The 23,233-nt window shown below is 50.0% G+C and overlaps 1 protein-coding gene across 2 annotated transcripts in view; it reads left to right on the forward strand.

The window, feature by feature from the left end:
* The first annotated feature begins 9,092 nt into the window (after positions 1-9,092).
* The window catches only part of LOC144093691 (irregular chiasm C-roughest protein-like), a 333,374-nt gene continuing 319,233 nt past the window's right edge, over positions 9,093-23,233 (forward strand). The window contains exon 1 of one of the 2 annotated variants that reach the window (XM_077627282.1): positions 9,093-9,585. The gene's annotated coding sequence lies outside the window, so the exon portion shown is untranslated. The remainder of the gene's footprint in view (positions 9,586-23,233) is intronic. The other variant, XM_077627283.1, reaches the window with a different exon arrangement.

The following is a 23,233-nucleotide window of genomic DNA, read 5'->3' on the forward strand; positions in this document are numbered from 1 at the left end:
GAGGGTGATGTCGTACATGCTCTTCATATGTGACCTGACCCGAGCAGGTGTCGTACCGGGGACGTTGGAAACTTACAAAGCCTTGAGAAGCATCGTAAGCTGACGGCACTAATGTCGTAAGCCACTGGAATTTTATGAGAAGTAATATACAGGCTAGGCGAAAGATCAAGATGACCAACATTTAATTTTGAATTGATGCAGTCCGAGGTGGTTTTAGGGTTGTGATCATCCTCCCCGATCCGTCGGACATCGTCCTCAGTGTTAGGTGGAGTTGTGGCTGCTTGCGTATGTCTTGCCGACGGTGACTTTCACAAGTTGACCTTAACGGAGAGAAGCTGTGTCCACTGTTGTCTGGCGCTGACTTGGTTCTGGCCTTGCTTACTGGCTCCGCCTATCAACCTGGTCCTATCCTCTCAAGACCACCCGGTGAGATGGGTCTCCAGCGTGACCGGGTTTTCATAGCCGTGACCATGCTTGCTTCATCCGGTTCATCAGGAAAATTGCGCGCACGCTTGGGCACTTAGCATTTCAAGAGCGTGATGCTCCGAACTGCACGATACGTACAATGTGCGGGAGGACTTGGCGCACATTGTTCATGCTGCACACTTTCTAAAGGTACTCTGAAAGTACTAGATGTGCAGTGCACACAGACTTGTGCCTTCACCTGATTTCTTATTCGCAATTAGGAAGCCTTGCCTTTTTTAACACTTCAGCAACGCAAACAATTTGGACGGGCACATGATGTCCGTCGAAACTACGAAACAGACCTCACGACGCAGAAAAAAAAAACCGCCACTCGTGCTTCGATGCACCATCACGACCGGACATGGCCTCATTAAAGGGTCACGAAGGGTCACTAAGGACAACTCCATCCAACAATTGTTCTCAGCAAAAATTGACTCTCTGCCTCTTTCAACGTATGCTAACGTTTTTCCGTCGGCAAGAGACGTATTCATGGTTGAGGAAACTGAATTTAAACATTTAAACATTTAAACATTTAAACATTTAAACATTTAAACATTTAATTTAAACAAGGATACATAAAAAAGGACTGATTGCCGCAGTTTTGCAGTGGATGGAGGTGCAACATAGCCCCCGGGATCCGTGAAAGGAATTGAGTGTCGACGCAAGTAGTTCAGTTGCGAAATCTGCCGGTGATGGCGACACCTGCGATTTTGTTTTTTGGTGTTTTTTAGCGTATCAAAGCTCCGTTTTTGGCGAGAGTGGTCACTTAGTCGCTTGAGTGTCGTAATTTATTAAAACAGGCGCAAAAAAATTAAATATTAAAATTATTAAAATTTTGTCATCGCTTTCCTTTAAAGCTTCCCTTTCTGTGCGCATTCAATAAATGGCGCTATTTTCTAGGCAGCCTATAGGAGTGTGAGACGCTCATAGCAGGGACGATCGCTCCCCATAACATTACGGGGAAGACCACCCTGCAGTAAGCAACGCCCCGAACTAGGTCGAGACCCTCCTCACCTGCGCAACGGTGGCCAAACACTGCTCTCGCATTCGCAACGGACTTTAGACCGGTCGATTAAAGCACCAAGGCGCAAAAGTAAAAACGCATCAACGCAACTCCAGAAGACCCACAGAACACGGCGCACGAAAACTTGTAAAAAAAATTCAGGAAAAAAAAAAGAAGACAGTGCTTCGGAGCAGCTCGCGGTGCCAAATAAACACGGCGCCTCGTTCCCTCCTTTATGAATCCGATACCCGGCTTTATCGGCGCCGTGTCCCTTCATGCGCGCAGAGATCGCCGCCGAGTCGCTGCATAATGCAGCAGTAGCAGCAGCGCGTACAGCGTGCACACTCTAGAACCAGCGCCGTCGGCGGTGCGCGCCAGCCTATATAATGTACGGTGAAAGATGAACGCGCTGCAGCCAGCGGCAGCCCGTGCAGCGGCTGACCCACGAGGGCGCATCGCACCGGACAGTTGGGAGGTCTCTCTCCGTCCCCTTTCACTTCTTCGCCGATCCCCGCGCGGGAAACTCGGACAGACAGGCGAAGTTCGCCGCAGGTCGGCGAACTGCACGCCTTTTTAAAATAGCTCACTCGCCACGGTTCATCCTCCGGTAGCCACCGTCGGTCCCGTAAAGGAAAGGGGGGGGGGGGGGGGGGGTCGTACCTAAAGCTATGCTCGAGACGTATCGCTCTCGCGTGTCACCTGTCCCGTTGGTGCTGTACCGCGACGACGAAGCGTGGCGAGAAAGTTCGCGCGCTGTTATAAAATTAGCGCCTGCGCGCAGACGTATATGCGTGCACGTGGATAGATACAAGCGCAGCGGAAGCGAACGAGGAGCGAAGGAGGAGGCAGAGGATGAGAACACGCTCCCGCTGGTGTAATTTGCGACTTACTCGAGCATGAACCGATGGTAGCGTTTCTAATCGGTAATCTCCGTCGGCGAGGTCCTGCCCCGGCCCCTCCTCGCGCCAGAGCCTCCCTACCCGAGAGACTCGTGGACTCATGGTCTCGTACGAGATGGGTACCTCCCCCTCTAATGTCAAGGGTGGGAATCGTTCTTGCTCGTCGGTGTTTTTTGTTATTCTTCTTCTTCTGTATTTATCTTTCCTATCTCATATCTCGGCTTATTCGGGACATTTCTGCCTTTTTATAGCTCGGCAGTCATTCTCGTGACGCTAGAGCTGCGCTTCACGCTTCTATCGCAAATCTATCTACTTGCAGACGAGTTCTGTTTCTTTTCTTTTTTAATATTTCCAGCTTGATCTCCGTTGCCTCCGTTCCTTTCTTTGTTGTTGTTTTTTGCTTACCTCTGTGGGTTGCTGTGCTCAAGAAAAAGCACGTGTGAGGAAACGTACGTACCAAAATACATGTACAAATAAATATATTACGGGTATCTCGCGCAGAAGGTTGTCAACACGGTCTCCTTTCTTGCGCCATCGGTAACTGTGCCCAAACGTTGCATAATGTCCTTTTTTTAGGCAAGCTATACAAGCTTTAATATCGCCTTCTTTCTTCTTTGCTTTTCTCTACGATTTTCTCAGTTCGAAACTGCCCACGCTCAACTAATTACGGCTTATTAATTATCTAACTCATATCTCAACTTCCTGTATCGGTGCCTGTAACAGCCATGCAAACTTTCTCCATGAGCGTATTTCCTTCCTCGAAGTAGCGTAGCTCTTAAGGCGGCCGCAAAAGGGAGTGTTCAAGAAGACCAGGTGAACTGGCTGAGGTATATTGATATAGAAATAATATTCGCAAACTTGGGAAACCGTGCGCGCAGAAGTCGCCTTGAAATGAACTGACGTAGTGGTCCAGGCAGTGCAAGAGCGAACGCATAGTTCAAGGTCAAGAACCAGGTCTACTCTTATTTCTACGTCAAAACTTGCGCTGTGTTTCAACTATCATGCGTCTAGAGAACGGCTACAAAAAAAAATTACATGAAAAGCGTTCTTTTAAGCCGTAGTTGCAATCTAAAGGTTGACTTCATGCTAATTCTGCGTACTCTTTCGTGTAGCTTGGACCGGTGCACATTTAGCTCGGCGTTAATAAGAGTTTCCTACACAAGAATTCAAGTGAAGTAGTTTCAGGGCCGGTGAGTTTCACAACGGTCAAAATCGTACTCTTTCAAAGCCGGTGTGCTGACTTCATAGGCTGAATACACGCAGCTGAGAAGCACGTTCTCAAATATGTACAGGTTGGTATACGAAATTACAGGGTGTCCTGCACTTTGTCTGGCTTGACAAAACGCAGAGTTGCTGATCGAATTAGTCAGCATGGCGCACTTTTCTCCCGATACATGTTTCTTGTTCTTTTTCTAGTGAAATATCTATAGAAGTGCACTTCTCAAGGCAGACCACATGCATGTAGACAGTATACACTGTAAAACAAATCAGAAGTCAGCGGAGCAAAGAGCACAAAAAGGAACTCTATCGTGACTATCTCCAGTCGAATTTGCCGGGAAAATTTGTTGGGGGGGGGGGGGGGGGGGGCTCATATTTCATCTCGCAGCTCACTCCCCGAACCGCAATCGTCGTAGCTAGAAGAAACATCCGGGTCTCTCCACGCGAGCTACGCAAGGGCCAGAACACAGAGAAAGGCTGACCGCATGAATCTACGCTTATTATCAACGTTGTTGACGTTGTTGACGTGGTTGCTATTTTGTATTTATCATCGTTGTTGTTCCGTCTCCCGCTGCACGGCCTCAGCTCGAAGGCGAGTGTTCGCTTCAGCGGTGACACATTATGCAAGCGTGGCTCGCCTCGCATGAAAGCGCGTTGTCGCGCGCACGACCAAGCGCATGGCCCGACTCTGTCAGCTCGCCAACTCGGTGTCATCCTCCGTCGCCCCGACTTTTGTTTTTGTTTTTCCCGGGCCGTAATCCTGGAAACGGGGTCAATAGTATTCAACCGCAGCCCGAGACTTATTGATTTCGCCCGTTTTCGCCGAGGGAGTCAGGAGGAATAACTTTCTGTTTTTGCGGTATAAACACGTCTATTTCAGAAGTAATAAGGAACGGAGAAGCACGACAGTATGCAGGAAAAGAAAGGGGGGGGGGGGGGTGAAGGAGTGCTGTCAGCGGCGTAAACAAATGCCCCGCTTGCGAGATATCACTGTCTGCAGCCCCAGGAAGTCCTTAGAAAGCGCGTCGCCTTGGCCTGATCTTTGATGCGTCGTTTCCGCCTCATATAGTCAAGTCAATGTGGGCAGGAGGGTCGGGGGGGGGGGGGGGGGGCGGAGGAGTTCAGAGAAGCTGACAGTGATCCGCAGTTGCGCATCTGTGCTCGCATGTGCATCGTTGCAAACAGCAGGCTATAAAACCATGGGGGTTTAAAAAATGTTCTAGCATGGGCCCTTACTCTCCGCGACGAGTTTGACGTTGTATTTCTTGCGGTTGCTGTTTCCTTTTGAAGCAGATGCATTCACAAGGCGTGTAAATTCTGGCTCAAAGCCGATCCCTTTGTTTTACTCTGTGCAACCGTGTTGGCAAGAGTATCACTCTTTTAAGCCAAAAATGTAGTTTCTGTCGGGAAACCCAGGACTCTGCGTTGTTTCAATAGCATCTCAGGACTGGTTTGATTGCATGTCTTAGAGAGTTGCGCTTCCTGGCAGACACAGATACAGTGCGCCTCTAGCAACAGCTAATGATGTATCTTGTTTCGGACGCGCGTCGCGTTCCTTTCCAGCCAAGCGCAGTCTTCTTCTCTGCATCGATGCCGGAGGAAAGTCTTGCTCCTTTCATTCAAAAACACGCACACAAAGAAACAAAAGACGTTCTAAGAGTTTTCACGCCGTGCACCTATACAGCGGCACCTCAGAGCGGCACTATGTCTCTGACGGCGCCTTCTACTCAGTTTCGCGTTTTTATCTTTTCCTTAGCGTTCTATCCATTCCTGCTTTCCAGGAGCTCGCCGATGGCTGTATATACAGAGTCCCGTCTTTTCTCTTCATTGTCCCGCCCTAACGGGTTTCTTAACGTTCCGCGCCACAGAAGGAGCGAGCAGTAACAGCGCTACCAGAGTTTTTCGTGCCGGGGCCGTCGCAGGCAACGGTGCTTCTTCACACAGCCCGAGGAAGCTCTGCAAAGTGCACGGCCAGGGCAAGGAGAAGAAGTAAAAAGAGAAAAAAGAAGCACTAAAGGATAGAAAGATGGAAGAGGAGCAAATTGAAGAAACAGCCAGCACCGACGGCGGCGGCATCGGGGGCTCCTGGGCTGCAAACAGTTCCATTTCACGGTTGCTGCGCAGCGCAACGTCGCAAAACAAACGCCGCAGCGCCGCAACGAAGCGAGCCGCACGCTCCCAGCACGCGCCTCGACGGGGCTTCTTACCCGCCCTCTCCTCCTCGCCGCCGCTGAATCCCAGGGCGCGCGTTGGCCGCTCTTAATCCCCGACGTCACGATGGCGCGCTGGAGAAGCCCGACCGTGGTTTTGTGAGTGAGTGAGTGTGTGCGGCGCCGGTGCGACCGAAAAGGAGGTGGATGGATGCAGGCGGCGTTTTCGCTGGGGGAGGTGCAACGCTGGGCTGGGTTCCCGTCAGGCACGGCGCGGAAGAAGCCGGCGCTTTGCCCGACGCGCTTGCGAGAGCCGTAACTGAAACTGCACTAGAGCGCGCACATTCTTTGGCGACGCAATGAGCTCAGTGATCCGAGAAAAGAAGAAAAAAGAGAAGGAGAAGGGAATGAGTGATGGAGAGACAAAGGTGGAAAGAATGGTTAACAGAAAGGTTACTGTAATGCTGGTGTGCCTGTTCCTGGTACACATTCTCGTGTGCGTGAGAGGACTTGGGCCTGATATACACAACAAAGAAGTTTTCTAGGAAGTTGATATAAAACCCGTCCCTTTCTGATCAATGCGTTAACTTCTTGAGACAAGTGAAAGACCTCGCGCAGCATGGAAAAGAAAAAGTTACAAATTGCTGTGCAACATCTTTTCTGTGCAAACTTCTTAAATAATTTAGCCTTACCTGTCTCTTGTGTCTCTTTCCTTACACCTTTTATCGTTCTTCCTCCTGCTTATTCATCCCATCCGCCCTCCTATTTCCACCCCATGCCACTCTTCAGGAACTCGTGAGAGGCAGTTAATGCTGCCGGCAGCCACTTAATTTTTTAAATAAAATTAAACACCTACTGCTAATTACAACTACACAGTGGCTGTCTATTGAAGGATAATATTTAACACATATTTACGTGTCAAGGCAGCGCCGTCGGCTATGAGCCATGAAGTAGTGCAGCATTCCAGATTAGTTTCGACCTCATAAGCCTCTTCAGCGAGCGCCTAAACCTCGGCACAGGGGCTTATGGCACCCATTCATGGTCAATACGGCTGAAACGCTTTTGTCTCCCATTCTCTGCATGTCCAGGTGAGCATAGTCCCTGAAAACCCCAGTGATCGTGAAGACGAACCATAGCCCTAAGGTGAAGCCGAGAATTTCTGAACAATTCCAAAATCTTCCGTCTGATTGATCCACCCCCAAGCTGAAGAAAGCTTTCCAATACATTTGCGCCGAGCAGGATTCCAACCAGCGCAGGAGCAAACAAAGCAGCTTCATTTGCCGATGCTTTGGACCACTCGTAAATAGCTGCAGGCTATTGTGCCATGTGTTCTAAATGGCATTCAGAGGCAACAACAACAACAAATGGCATTCTTTCCCGCTGCGTATTTTAAATCGAAGTATTCATGTTTCTTCTGTTAGTTCTGCGCTTCTAAATACTTGGCGGTGGTAGTGCTGTCGTCGTTGCTATGCAAATGATCTGGGTAAGTCATAACAGAAACACTCGCCTGCGTCGCCAGCGCAACTTTGCGTACCGACACATGAAGGTGAGAAGGCGGCCTAAAGCTTCTCTATAGCCGAAGAAGAGCAGGAAAGTGCCATGGCCCATCAAGTAGCGATGGACGCTGAGCGTGCTGCCTATCGCGAAAAAAGCGGCTGAACGCAGCGGCACGTGAAGCACCGAAAGCAGCGCTGTTCACCTGGAAGAAAACCAGCTGACAGTGGCGGCTCTTCAAGACGTGAAAGCGGCCGGTGAGACAACGTGCCACATTGCCCAACTCGAAGAATAGAAACGGCTGAAGAGGCAGCACGTACAGCACGTACAGCACCCAAAACACCTGACCAATGCCCGAGTGCGGCTACCGCCGCCACCTGTGGGGCATCGTTGAATGTGTTGCGTCTTTCTTGCAGTGCATGTCACGCTTCCACCTATTCTCAACGACGAGAGAGATTACACCATTTTGGCAATTCACATTGATAAAAATGACGTTGCTGCGGACGGGACCGAATTCGCGAACTCGCGCTTAGCATCAAACGCCATCGGGGAAAAAGTGTAATAAACGAGTATATTAGCACTCTGACTATTGATAATGAAGGCCCAAATCAAGTTCGGAGTGAACAGGAAGGCGAAATTTTTTTCTTTTCTGTGGGAAACCGTGGTGGTCTTCATTCATTTGAAGAGGGAACCGCCTAAACGGCCCCTTCCAGAAGTTGTTTATTTTGCCTCTGGCTCAAGAGTGCAACGTCACAATCAGTGTTGCTCCAGGTGGAAAGTTGAACTTCGAACGCAGATTTTCGTTGTTTTAAAATCATCTTCGTCTATGCGTGTTGCCTTGCAGAATCCGTCATTTTCACGAACATTGAATGCAACCTCAGCGAACTCTTAGTGCTACTGTCAGTAAACTGAGCTCATTTTGTTTACAAGTGAAATATGCGCCTGGGTCACACTGATGACAGCGGAATGTCTCGGGTAAAGAGCTTTCGCTCTCAAAACTGCCGCTCTCGCTTGTTGGCCACGGCTGGCCGGGAAGGTGGGTGGGTGAACAGTTGGCGAGTTCTTCTGTCGCACATGGGTTGCTGCGTCAGTAACGCCCCTTAGTCGTGTCCTGAAAGCGTCACGCTTTGTAGTCACGAGCTGCATTAGTCTGTCCTTTTCTCTCTCTTTGTACAGAAAAGGGCATTTTCGCAAACTACGGGGAGAAGGGGGCACCGACAGTCTGAGATGGGTTATCGTCGTCGCCATCATCGCTCTCCAAGCATCCCGCGCCATTCCGAGGAGAAGAGAGGCGCGCTCAAGGAGGCGCGCGGCCGTCTTCCTCCGGCTCAGAAGATGCAACAGCACCTCGAGGAGCGAAGTTTTTTCTTCCGCGAAAAGGGTAATGTCTTTATCGCGCCAGATGCCGTCTCTGGGGCGACAGATTTCCTCGCGGCAGGAACGTGCACGGTGACCCAAACGCGCCAGGCGCGCGCTCACACGCGTCGAGGGAAGGAACGAGCCGCAAAATGACAGGAGGACGATGACGCTGCCGCCACGGCCAGGACGGGCTTGGATGCGAGCGAAGGGGCGAGGAGGAAGGGAGCACCAAATGCACGCCAAGGAAGTGAGAGGTAGGGGGAGGGACGACGTCGCGGGCCAAATCGCGGGGCCTCCGAACGCGCAAGCATGCCAGCCACGCAACGACGGGAGCACAGCGGTGGCTCCTCAACCCAACACAGCAGCAGCAGCCTTGCGGCAAGGCTGTCGCGCGAGGGCGCCAGGAGTCGAGGAGAGCGCACGAGGGGGGTGCGCGAGGCGAGCAACCGCGCGGCGACTCGCCCTCTCCCCCGGGCCGCGCATCGTGCTCTCGGGAGAAGCGTCGCAGTGTCGGCCAGGAAGCCCGCTCGGCACGAAGCAGCTGCCGCAGCCGCCGGTGTGGTTTGGGTTGAAGAGCAGCCCCTTTTGCCCGGCTCACGTCGACGGCGCCGTTGCTCGTTGGTTGTGCGCGCTTGAGAGTTCGTGGTGCGAGAGAAACTTGCGTCGCCTCCGCTACGCTGCTGCGCGACTCTTCTCTTCCCTGGGGTCAACTTTTGCGAAGCGACGTGCCTGTCCCGTTGGTCGAACGACGCGGCATTCCTCGTGCGCTGCCCGGTCGTCACCTGACTGAGGATCCACCGTCCGGCGCGGCGGTTTCGTTGTCGTGCTTCCCTTTGGTAGGCAACGGTTTGTTTTCACGTTCTGTGCTGGAGGCGGCAACGCTTGCTTCGTGAACCATGTCGGTGACAGTGTGACGCGTTCTGCGCTCACGTGTGCGCTGCCTGCGTTGGGAGAAAGCCTTTGCGCCTGCCCCCTCCTCCGGATCGCCGGACGCCAGGTGAGTTTTGGTTCGGCGCGCCTGCTACACCAAGGAGTTGCCGCCCCCTTGTTGTTCTCTCCCTGCGTGTTTGTGTGTGTGCGTGCTTGTTTACGCTTGGAAGCACACGAGCACGTGCCGCTTTGCCTCCCATGTCTGCATTCCTGTCGGTTATTTTGTGTGCTTGCGTTCATGTTTGTGGTTGTAATTCCTGTAAGGGCATGCGACTATCACGTTCGCTCGGAGGTGTACGGTGCTGTTTCCCCCATTGCCGTCCGTCGTTTACCTGTCTGTTCGCTTCTCTACTCGTGCTGTTTGTCTGTATTTCGCCCGCGTCGGCGATTGTGGCCCCAAGCGCATTTTGCGACTTTCAGCATGCTCTTTTTGCAACGTGTGATGATGTGAACCCCTTTAGATGGATCGTCCAATGTGCAGCGAAATTCAAGCAAAACAGTATTGTATTGACTATTAACACCCACTCAAACGCACCCGTGTGGAACTACTACTTGAAAACTGCACAACTTTTTTAAAAATCGCCTATTTCGAGCAATCTTTTTCTTTTAGACTGCGAAGATTTGAGAAAGTTGTCGAGTAATAATTATTCATTTGTTTAAACGAAAATTATATAATCGAATCGCTATCTTTTGTTTCCGGCCCTCAACTTGCATGGCGTTAGACAACAGAGGTGTTTGAGCCACGACGCTCTTCCTTGGCCGACTTAGCCACACACCGACATGTAAGAATAAATAACAAATCATATGCTGTTGCACACTTATCCTCTTATAAACATTTCCTTTGTGCCAAAACGTAGCCGTATCCTATGCATGTTAATATTGATATATAGTCGGTTCTTTGCTCTGCCCTATGAGACATGGAAGGCTTGCCCCTAGAGTAGTGGTCGCCTTTCGTCATCTAGTTACGCGAATACGTTATTTCTAACCAGGATCCGAAAACACAGCTCTGCGTCGAGATTGAATAATAACTAATGCATGCGCGGCTGGACGAAGCACCTCCTTTCGATGTCCAGGGCCCGAAAAGACAACGTAGGTCTAAGCCAATACTAACGTCACAGAATCGATTTGTTCCATTTTGAGCGCTTCTTATTTGTAAATCTTCTCTACCTCAAAGATACTGATGAGAAAGCACACGCCTACTGCCACCTGGTTTCAGTTCCTTGAACATGATGGGACGGCTTGGAGGACATGCTGCTCAGACGCACACAGGAGTTACTTATTATTGTGAATCCTTACACTAACATGAAGTCCCCTTTCAGCCTAGTAGCAGCAATGTAGCGCAATCGTTTCATTTCTGTGTCATGCACAGTTCTGCTCTGCGTCACCTCTTACATCACAAGTTCATAAGCCCACTACCGTGACATCAAATATGTAGGCTGGAACTTCATTAATTAACTGCATGGCAAAGAGCAAATATGTCTTAATGGTGACTGAAGTCATTGCAGCCTCGAAACTATTCATAACGTCGCCAAAGCATACAAATCAGCATTGCTGCCAAGGTCGCCCATATGGGTCACCTCACCGCAATACATCTGCGTTCGACGGCAAAGGTGCATCTGTTTAAACCGCGACTAATGATCGTGTGGGAAGCGACGGCGAACTGCGCTTGGATCGTGTAATCGTGCGGTGATGTGCACCGCTTGAAAAGCAGTACCGTCGTAATTGATGACTTTACGTTATTTATTTACTTTTCTTCTTCTGTAATGGAACTGTGGCTGGCTGGCCTAGGTTACCTACCTGGCTTTTGCGGGTTACAGGACACCACAGACGTGCGCCGACTGAGGGAAGATCGGGCGCTTTTATTATTGCCGGTAGGTCATTCGAGAGGGCTTCGGATGAAGTCTCTACGAAATTGACCTAGATGGCGCCGTCATTGCGTAGTCTCGACATCTCGCTTTTAATGTGCCAACACATTTCGGGCCGCAAATCGAAACTTTTCCGAGAGGTACCTTTCGTTTCTTCCGCCGTCTTTGATAGGCCAGCGCTAGCTATCATGTATTCACTTTCGGCAGAAAGCAAGGGCGTTATGTGCTGAGCACGAAGTACCAAATTAAGAGCTCATTAACATTTGCAGTGTATACTGACGTTAGGCCTACAATCACGTCTGAGCAACCTCTACTTTCCAATATACACTGTAAACCTTTTACTTTCGCATATATTCTGACTGCAGAGCTTCTGTAGAGTATCTCTAGTCCCCCACACAAACCGCGAATGTGCCTTCAGCTTGGGTAACAGTACTGTAGAGGGTAACTAATTACCGTAATAATTAGTGAAGTCCTTCCAAAGTATTTTGTATTGCAGTGAAATGACGAATGTCTTGAGTGCCATTTGAAAGAGCAGCAGCTAGCACGAGTGGCGTGCTTCGCTTAAGATGTTAAACACCAGGTCCGGTACATTTCCTTCCGTAGTGCTGCTATTTCATCTTTATAAACTGCGCCCGCGAAATATCTTCTTTTTTAAGTTCTTTTTTTGGATGTACTGCTCTTTGAATGCAACACAAGCTTGGCGCAGTAAGTAGTGGTAAGGGGTTAAAAATCATCACCGTCGCGTCCTCTGTTTTGTTTCTATAACTGTTGTTTTTTTTGCGTGTGTGTGTGGAAGGCCCGACTACACAACGTTAGTATTTGAAATACAGATTTTTTTCTTTTTGATTTTATTTTGGTGGTGTTACGTTAAGATGACTCAAGAGGCAAAAGTGCAGGAAATAACGAGAAACAACGCGTTCTTTTTAAGGCGTTCTGAGTCGTCGGTACTCTTAGGTACTCTTAAGAGTTCTTATGTATGTGCCTCTAACATTTGGTACTCACTGCCGCTCGCTGTATGGCTGAGAAGTTTCTTGTCGATGCCCCAGCTTCCAAAGAAGTCCGAAGTGTCAGGGCTAGACCAGAGTGGCTGTTCGGGCAAGTTGGTTTGCCATGACGGAACATATAGCGCTAGGACACCAGGACGAACAAATAAAGAGACAACACGAGCGCTAACTTTCAACTGAAGTTTATTCATTGCATGTGAAGTTCTTATACAGGCTGAATATCGCAAGAATACTACCAGGCTATCATGCCGTGAGTCACCAGATAACACGCTCTTTTTATTTACATCATCAAGGAATTCAATTTCTTTCTTTGAGAGCCAGATAGATGCTGCACTAACACATGTGCCATCCAGTTTTCAAAGAATGCCAAATCATCAGTAAAAATAAACAGCAACTAACACGTGAGATTCTAGAAGCCAGACAGATACGAAAACTGAAAGATAAATGTGTTAGTGCAGCATCTATCTGGCTCTCAAAGAAAGAAATTGAATTCCTTGATGTAAATAAAAAGAGCGTGTTATCTGGTGACTCACGGCATGATAGCCTGGTAGTATTTCTGCGATATTCAGCCTGTATAAGAACTTCACTTGCAATGAATAAACTTCAGTTGAAAGTTAGCGCTCGTGTTGTCTCTTTCTTTGTTCGTCCTGGTGTCTTAGCGCTATATGTTCCGTCAGGGATAGGTTGCGTCAGGTTGCCTTGCCGTTGTTTCCGAGAACTACGCAGACACAAAGGGCAGCCTCGCACTTGTTTAGTATCCTCTGCTGTGATAGCCAGAACGAGTGAGGGCTTGGCCATTACCGTCATTAGCGGCGCCGTTGCACAAGTAAGGAGCAGTGTATAACTTCTTCAATAACAAAAATCTCGACTTCGTTCTCTAAACTTTCGCAGCCGCGTGGGACCCTGGTTTGGCAATACCATGCATGTTTTCTCTGGCGCGTAGTGTTCTTTAGCGTGTTCCACCACTTTTGACGCCACGGGCTTGAAAGAAAGAAAGAAAGAAAGAAAGAAAGAAAGAAAGAAAGAAAGAAAGAAAGAAAGAAAGAAAGGAAAGAGAGAAAGGAAGAAAGAAAGAAGGAAAGAAAGATAGAGAAAGAAAGAAGGAAAGGAAGAAAGAAAGAAATTACGGTCAGTCTTTTTCAATCTCGCAGTGTAACGTTTTACTCGCTAGCCGGCTTTTCTCTCTGGTGGTTCAGCAACAAAATTAGTGCTCCTGACTCCAGCAGCGTTACTGCCTTACGAAACTGAATGCTATACGTGCGATTGCGAAAACGCCGGTCTGGTTTTTGTTCCTCGGTGCTTTATCACTTGTGCATAAGCCTGTTTTATCGAAGAATGATGTGGCCGAGTAGTATTGATTTCGGAGTTTTACAAGCTATGACAACTGGCGAAGCTGCCAGCTCGTTGCGCTTATCATTTGTCATGCCTTTTTGAACTTTTATCAGGCGAAGTTCACGTGCGTCCTACGCAGGCTGTAGTTACTTGAGCGGTGATTGCGTTGACGTATTTTGTTTCCCGAACGCCTCAACTTTCGAACCGCTCGGTCCCAGGCAGGTTGTTTACGTTTTGTTTGGAAGCCGCGACGGCTTCATATGGAACTCGGGCGAAGATTAGTTTGCTTTCAAAGACCGTATCTCTGAGAATTTTAGCGCATTTTTTGTAATGAGAATTTTAGCTCATTTTATTTGCCCTAGGCAAACAACAGAAAGGGCCCGTAAGGCATAGACTGCATTTGTAAAATCACGAATGGAGATAGACATGAAGTCTCTGTGCAGCTATTAAGTCACGGGAAACCGAGTAGCGTGAAAACGGATGTAGCGTTGGCTGCACTTTTCTGGTGCCATTTTGGAAGGTGTTAAACGAAAGGACGTTAAACCAGCTTTCAAACAATAACAAAATGGCGGGGGTTGGAGAGAGGTTTCGGAATTGCGGCAGCGTGAAGTTGAAGGTCACTTCAAAGTTCGCGCTTCGTTTTCAGCCGTGCGGCTCTTAAAATACAGTCGAACCCCGGTACAACGAAATTCACGGGGTGCGCGAAAAATTTCGATGAAGCGGAAATTTCGTTGTGGCGAAATCAGCCCAAAAAACCAAGATCTTGCTGCACTGTTAAAAAAATATCATTTATTTCCAAAAAATTCGGTCATCTTGGCTTGCGTCCTTTTAGTGAACAGCGTTTAGTGGACATCGTTGACAGCGTACTCTGTGAGATGACCAAGTCCGCTGCAACATCCCCCTTTTTCCTGCCGCTGGATGCCGCGCTGATATTTCGTGCCTGCTATTCAAGAGAAAAGAACTTCAGCTTCCTAGACAAAGTCGCCATGCTCGTGTCGATTGCAGCTCACAAGCACGAGTGAAAAAAAAAAAAACTAGGGCGAACGCGCTGCTGCTGTTTCCAGGCTGCTGCGCCCTTTGGCGACGGATTGGTTGCGGCTCTGGCCTGGAAGAAAACGGGAGCTTGCACGCGCGCATTGTCGCAAGGCAGCCAGCCTGATTGTCATCACCACCAAGCAATGGCGGTTTTCATGTGCGTTTGAATGAATGGATCAATTGGTTCCAGCGAAAGCTTAGTGAAGCAAAGCAGCGTGGACCTACGGAACTACACAGGTGGGCGTCGATATGCTTGTTTTATTGTTAGATTTTTAAACCCAGCTTCGCATAGCGAAAAATTCGTTGAAGCGGAAACGCGTGCCAAAAATGGTTCGTTGTGATGATAAATTTCTTCGATTACTTTCTATGACGATCTGACGAGGAATTTTAAATATTTTGTTGAAGCAAAAATTTCGTTCAAGCGACGTTCGTTGTAGCATGGTTCGACTGTATTCAATACTTTGTACTTTGGAATTGTTTTCCGTTTGGTTATTTTGCGGATATATTGCCTGAGGCATATTTAATACTAAAAACAATTTTGCTACATATTGCATACTGCAGCATATTGGCTTCAGAGTGCAACACACCATCTGCACATTATTCAAATGTACACAAAGGACACATTCACAAGATACATAATTTTGGTGGTCGCTATAGCGACCCAAGTTCCCGAGCAGATTTCGATCACTGACTATACGGAGAATGTGTTTTCTTGGTAACGGACGTCTATTCCCAAGGCAAAGCGTAGTAACTTGATGCAGTTAGCAACGGTAAGAGGCTTTTAAACGCGGCGCCGGTGGTCTTGAGGGTAGCTAATAGAGGAGGCTGAAACCTTGGTTAAAATATTTGTAACAGCTAGAACTTCCCATGTTTTCAACAGGAAATTTATTTCCGTTGCCAACCATCAGTATTCTGGATATTTAGTGATGAAAATCTATCGCAGGGCTTGAATAGGATACCCTGCCTCTTAAAGTGCGCTGGAGGACGGCTTACTCCCCTTTTACAACTTTAGTTTCGATGGAGGCTAAACGCAAAAGGCGCCCGTGTGCTGTGCGATGTCAGTGCACGTTAAAGATCCCCAGGTGGTTGAAATTGTTCCGGAGCCCTCCACGACGGCATCTCTTTCTTCCTTTCTTCTTTCAATCCCTATTCTATCCCTTCCCTTACGGCACGGTTCAGGTATTCGCCGATATGTGAGACAGATGCTGCGCCTTTTCCTTTCCCTAAAAAACCAGCCAACCAACTTTTAGAGTGTACCGACATGGCGTCTGGGATGATACGCATAGCAAGCAGCGTAGCAGCGTATATCATCGCATATGACACCAGAAGCAGGGCTGACCAGTAGAAAACACGTCGAGCTGTGAGTCGCTAGCATGAATGATTTTCACAATATCGCGCTACTGAGAAAGAACGCGGCACATTTTAAATACACAGTTGTCCCTAGACACCGCGCTGAAAAGCGCCAAACGGCCATAACAGAAGCAACACACAGATTGTTGCTGTTCCGAACAGCGTCCCTCGCTTCGGTTCTCGCTATTCCCGCTGTTCCCGCATCTCATTCGAGAAGTTTTGATTCCGGCGAGCGAGAAGCGTTGCTGTCTGCGCGCATGATTAAGCGTGCGCCTTTCTAACAAGCACTCCGCTGCCGTGGCCTCCGATGCTGGCGCGTTCATTCGCCTCGTAGCGTTTTCCCTTACCTTCTTTCTTTCCCGTTTGATTCCCCTTTCATTCCAGTCTTTATTTAACAAATGATCGGAACATAAATCGCGCGCGAATCGTTTCTACGGGGCGAGGAGAGCGGCCCCGTTTCGTGTCGTTCTTATTTTTTTTTTTCCCCGTTCCATCTCGTTCACGTCTGTTTGTGTTCCCGCGCCGGAGCTGATTTCATCTTCCCATTTCTCGCGCGCGGAGCAGAAGGGAAAATAAGGATTGCAGGCTGGGGAGAATGGGCGCCCACCTTCCCCATATGGGCCCGAGAACGGGGTGGGTGATTGGGTGAAGGGGCGGCGGCGCTGAGAAGGAGAAGGGGAACAGAACGCGTTTCGCGCCGAGGATTTCGATCGTTCGTAAGAGGAGTAATGGCGTGTGTTTCCTGTGTGCAGAAAACACACACGGTCGCCGTCGCCGGCAGCAGCAGCAGCGCACGGACCACGAGTGTATCGTTAAATGGGGTCTCCCGATAAGGTGGCTGAAAGGGTTTCTCTCCCGAAACAAGGACTTCGCACACCTTTCTCTGCCTCCTCGCCCTCTGTTTTCATTTCTTCTTTTCGGCTTTCCTTTTGTTGTTGTTACATTCTTTTCCAGATCACGGCAGGCAGACGCGGGCTCCCCGGCGTCGATGCAACTGCGCAAAGCCGTCGCCGCGTTCTCTCAGGACTCGATTCTGCCACTGCTGCGCCTTTCGAGCACCGACGAGGACCGGCCGAGCGATTCCCTTCAGATCGCACTCGAGATCGCGAAGCCGCTCTTTCTGGGCCTGCCTGCCTGGCTGCTGGAGAGCTGAGTGTCAGTATAGATCTCCCAGGCGAGGCAAGGTGGTGCGTGGTTTGAATTTTGCAAGTCCCGTACGCAGCCCCCTTCTCTCTCTCTTTCCTTCCCTTGCACACCCTTATCCCCCCCCCCCCCCCCCCTTTTCGCCATCACTATCGTACCTCCGGTCCTCCCCTCTGTCTCTTCCCTCCTCTCCCCTACCCCCCGCCGTACAGGTTGTTAAATGCGTTCGAGGCTGGGAATCGGTAGAGCACGTACGAGATCTTCGTTTCTTCGTCGCCGTGTTACGGCTTAGTTTTGGTCGTTTTGCTTTCGTCGTTGGATTTTCGTTTTGTTGGAGTATTTTCTTCTTTTTCTGTGCGTCGTGCTGCTCCTGCAGATGCAGCTGCCTTCTACACACCGGCGGAACGAGTTGCTGCCGTGGCCGAGTGCTCTGTTATACTTTGTTGCCGATCGCGCGACGCGGTACAGTGGTGCCCACAAATCCTAGGATGGTCGCGGAGCGCGATCTTAGATGATACACGGAATGGCGCCTCTATCTTTCTCGTTCTGTCACTTCTCAGTGGGCGCCTGCAACGTGTGGCGCCGGTATAACTTCCTCAACAAAGCGTCCCCTTTGTAAAGGCGAATCGTTTGCTTTTTTTGTTTCTTTTTCAGTGGCACGCTAGGGCGCGTCAATAACAAGAATGGTGTAGCCATACTGTTCTTCTTCTTCGCTCCGAGCATACTGCCCGTGCGCCACTTGCTTAAGTCTAATGCAGGGCACTTGATTGGCTCGGTATATATGGGAGCGGTATAACTTTAAGCTCCCTCAAATGCGCACTAACAAGGCACACACGAGTATATGGCGCATTGCCTCCTCTAACATACTGACCAACCACAGTGCGGCATCGCTTGTCACGTGATTTATGTGGACCTGGGCCACGTGGTACGCATCGCTGTCACGTCATCGCTCCGAGTACGAGAGTTTTCTTTAGGAACACTGCACTTTTCTCAGAGCCGGGAGTGATCATCTGGACACGCTGCGATTTAGCAGTCAGCACGAAGTAATGCGGAATTGACGTATGCCATGTGGCCAGCACAAACGCCATGAACACAGGGAGTGCAAGCACGCGTTTGCGAACTCAAACGCGTACCTTTAGTTTCAGTACGTGATTGATGGTGAAGCGCCCATGTTGCGTGCTCTCACAGGTCATGTATCTTCAGTGAATGCTCTTCTAGAGGAGCGCCCACTTCGTCTAAAAAAAAGGAACCCCTTTTCACGGCCACCCGCCGCGGTGGCTCAGTGGTTAGGGCGCTCGACTACTGATCCGGAGTTCCCGGGTTCGAACCCGACCGCGGCGGCTGCGTTTTTATGGAGGAAAAACGCTAAGGCGCCCGTGTGCTGTGCGATGTCAGTGCACGTTAAAGATCCCCAGGTGGTCGAAATTATACCGGAGACCTCCACTACGGCACCTATTCTTCCTTTCTTCTTTCACTCCCTCCTTTATCCCTTCCCTTACGGCGCGGTTCAGGTGTCCAACGATATATGAGACAGATACTGCGCCATTTCCTTTCCCCAAAAAACCAATTATTATTATTATTATTTCACGGCCGATGACGCCCCCGTTAGATCTGCAGGCCGGCGCCTTTGCGCATTATGTATGTATGCGTTCGTGGCGAATACCACGCCACACCTGAACCGCGACGGAATTCAGCGCGGGTCCCTCTCGCGTGCACACTGCGCCAAGTTTAGTGTACACCAAACGTTTTCTTTATCCTCGCATCTCACCTCCCCCCCCCCCCCCCCCTCATCCTTCGCAGCCTCACCCTAGAGAAGCATTGAGCGCGGTTTTGGTTCCTCCGTTACTTTTCCCCGCTCCTGGCGCTGAGCGGCGCGGAATTTGACCGCGTTTCTTTCATTCTCCTTTTTCTTTCTTTTCGACCCTTTTGTCCAGACTCCATTTTTCGGCAGCCCTTTTTCGACGTGTCAAACGCATTCGCCGCGTTTTCCGCGATTTCGAGGCTTTTGCTCTCTCCGCAATGTGCCATGGAGCAGTTCGGCTGTTAAAACCTGTTATTTATTATTCGAGCCGGAATGGAATTGAAGAGAGACACAAAGAGAGAAAGCTGGGAAAAGAATAATGCCGCTTCCCGGACCTCCTGCAGAACAGCCTAAGGCAATTGCCCGCAAAGTCAGTGTTTCGCTCTTTCCAAGCTGCTCCGTTTTTTTTTGTTATCTCTTCCTTGTGAAACTAAGAAAGAAAGCGAGATAAGGAAGCGGTGTGCGAATAGTAATAATGTGCGATGCTATGGGTTGAATCTCTTTTTCATATCTGTGATATGATAACTCGGATATATTTAAAGCTGTTTGCTGCTGCTAAAGCACTATGAAGAGCAGGTTTACTTTATTGCTCGTTCGCAGAATATCGCCGCTTTTCTTTCTCTTTTTATGGCCAGCGTAATTTACATCTCACCCCCTCTCCTTCGCGCTTAATTTCTTTAAACAATCTTCTTTTGCTTAATATTTTCCTTTGCGCGCAAGGTATCTTCCCTGCGTAGTTATCTGCAAGCATCGTAGTGGCGCCATTTAACATTCTATCAGTTCGTTACTGTCAGTTTACGGTGCGTAATTCCGAACGAAACCATTCCAAACGAAAAATAAAAACATTTGTGTGTGTGCGTTTGGGGGGCGGGGGGGGGGGGACGTACTCCTTACAGCCTCCTCGTCCCACAGGCATCGCACGCGTATACAGCAGAGCGGCAGCCCCATTTGAAGCGAAGAACGGGAAAAGAATAAAAACAGAGAGAATCCATGGTCCCCACTCTTCAGCAGTGCACTGGAAGCGCGCATACCGCACCCCGGAAAAACGCCATCGGGGCGGGCGGCCCGGCGAACACGCTCGAACGGACACCGTGACGCGGGCGCTGCGTATCGCGGTTTCGCGTTCCGATTTAATTTCTACTCGATGAACCGCGCTGGAAGCGCGCGCAGAACCTCTTTCACCCCTCCTCCCCTTCCTCCTTTCCATCCTTTCCACCCTTCCACTCAGAGGCCTTCCGGTCGTGCCGTTCCAGGAGAACGCGCTGGTCGTGTGATAGCGGCCGGTCGTGGTCGCCGCATCGGACGCGACAGCGCGCGCGCGTGCTCGCCCCCCTCCCCAAAAAAAGATCGCTTTCCTTCCATGGAGCACAGGAGGTAGAGGGCGAGGGGGATGGGGGGTAGGTGCGGTCCGGGTAAGCGATCGGCCATCGATTCCTCTTTAAATGCTCGACCCTGAATCGATCTCTTTGCGTCATCACTCTGACTTATTTACCAATAGGCGATGGGCGGGACGAGTCGCGACCTCTGGGCCCTCTCTTCCTCCGGCAATGTCCTCCGATCCTCGGCCGTGTATTGACGAGCCGGGGTGTGCGCCTGGGCGCACTAAAAATACGGCGTCGCTTCGCACACCGCACGCGACAGAGGAGGACTCTCTCTGACCCGTGTGGAGCATAGGTGCACGGTGTGTTCGGCCGATTGGAACCAAACACGTGACCCTGATGTGTTTGCTGGGCTGTACGTTTGACGGCGGTCGAAAACGCGCCCCCGTGTTTCCCGTGGGCTCTTCGAGTTGGCTGCAGCGTCTGTGATGGCAGCATGCTCTTCGCACCGGGGACGGTACGCGGATGCAGCGCAGTATTTACTGAAGCGATGGTACTTTAGAACTTGCGTGCGTAACAGCGTCTGCAGTGTGACATTTAAAACATACACGAGACATTTTCTGTGGAAAAATGTTATGAAAACTGTATTTTTGTGCTGAAACAGTATGGTAGCTAACAGGAAGAAACGAAGAAGAGCCACTTTATTTTGGCATCATATCAAGCGCCCAGGACATGCATACCTGCTGCCCTAACGCTAGTACTGAATTGGGGGGTTTGGTTCCAACCCAATCTTATTCAATAAAGGCCGAGTTTGGGCGAGTTGGTTTACCATGCTGAACGTAAGAGCGCAAAAAACAAAGACGTGTCTTAATAATAAGGTGTCTTATTCTACGTCCTTGTTTTTTGCGCTTTTACGTTCACCAATCTTATTGCTCGCGTTGTAGCATACTTAACAAAACCGCAGTGCCAGGCATTGTTCCGATAATTTTATTTCTCAGAAAGAAGTGGCCGTGCCATTATTTTGGGAAAGAAAGGTGGAGGGCTAGGAATGAGTCCTGTTTGAATCTTACAATATTTATGGCTGTCTTCTTCCTTAAGGATTAAGAGATGAATATTAGCGCAAGTAATGACGTCTAGGCACATCTGCCTTAATTTTATGCAGCACACAAGTGAGCGGTACTTCATATTTAAGACGTGTTACAGATAACGCCGAATGAGTTCTACGGTGTTCGGGTACAACGACTCGTGCTGGCTGCATACGACTACGAGGTGGAGATGGCCAGCCAGGATATAGCAGAGAGGGGGAGGAAGGGGGGGGGGCGGTACGTTCAAAGTGGCCAAAGCGAACACGCGCGTTATTTGGCCAGCGGCGCACGCGCGTGACGCTTCGGCGTGACCGGCGCGTTTGCACGGCGCTTATCAGCGGCAGCCAGCACGCTGAAGTGCTTGCAGCGCTAAGGCCCAGAGCGCGCGCGCGGCGCTGTGACCGGGCGCGTTAACGCCGGCGCGTCCGTTAGTACACGACGGCGGAGGAGGTGAGCAGGTGGGCTTTCCCCCGCGACACCCGGAGTGCCGTCGCGCGTGCGACATGGAACGGTGGCGACAGGTGCAGCGACAGCCGCGTGGCTTCCGCGATCAGGTGTTCCGCCGACAGCCGACACTTGCTTTGACTAAACGCGGCAGCAAGCGGCCCGTGGTAATGGCACGTAGTTGGCGAGTGCGACGGAGCGTCTAGCAGCTGTTCCCGGCGAGGGGGCGTCGCGTTTCTTGTCCCGAAGCCGCGGAGGTGTGTTATGCGTTGAAGCCGACCTGTTGTCACCCTGTTGCGCAGTGAAGCGGCATTGCTTTTTTGTTCTCGCGTCAGATTATGTGTTACAAATGCTGACTCCCGTAGGAGACGCCGGCTCAAGTGCCGGCTGCATCTCTTCGCTAATATTATGTCAAAAGCAGCACTAACACCCGACACCTCACGGATGTCGTAAATAAGATCATGCTTGCAGTACTCAGCGCGCAATAATGATGCACAAGAACAAGGAGGGCGACAGGACGGATATGTCACGGAGATGTCACGCTGGCCGCGTGCATAGTTATTTGCTTCCAGCATTTGCAGTGTTGGCGCGTGCTGTGCCAAGCATACCGCAAGTAAAGTTGTAAGGTGTCTTTGCAGGCCTTACTAAGTAAGGTTCGTTATCTTCTTCGCACCAGAGATGCCCACCGCCAGAGACGGTTGCTTGGTTTGACGACAGAAGGCTTCTTCGCACCAGGGATGCTCCGTCGGAGACGGTATTGCGAAGAATCAGGATACAGGTATTAAGGGGGTACGAATTGACTGGTTTATACACACAAATTTACATTAAAACAAGTTGATGCACAAGAGACAGTTTGAAAGGCAAAAAGGTTAAGCAACAAAAGGTGGAACTGGCTAACACTAGGGGAGGCCCCTATTCGGCATAGCCGAAGATACATTACATCTGACCTTAGCCCAGAACCACTTTCCAGGGCACTGGGCCGTGGTTTTAAAGACCTAAAGGCCCTGCCCATATTCGGCAGCGTCCAATCACGTCAGACTATTAATATGATTGGATAAACAAGAGTATGGCCGACCCTCCAATTTCCGCAAGGTATATAACCCTTTCCCCAAAGTAAACAACACAAGAATGGACATCAAATTCCTTCCAAAAAAAGAAAATCCATTTTATCAGAAGGCGCCACAACCCTTGGTCCACAGGTTTGCCTGTCCCGCCCAGCAACCTTTTCAGTACTAACCAAAACACTCTGTCCCACAGAAAAAGAAAAATCAAAAACAACCACACAACCGTGCCCGCACGTGCAATCGGTTTCTCGAAGCTCGCCAACCCTGGCGGCG

This window comes from Amblyomma americanum, chromosome 6 (assembly GCF_052857255.1).
Source record: "Amblyomma americanum isolate KBUSLIRL-KWMA chromosome 6, ASM5285725v1, whole genome shotgun sequence".
Classification (NCBI taxonomy): domain Eukaryota; kingdom Metazoa; phylum Arthropoda; class Arachnida; order Ixodida; family Ixodidae; genus Amblyomma; species Amblyomma americanum.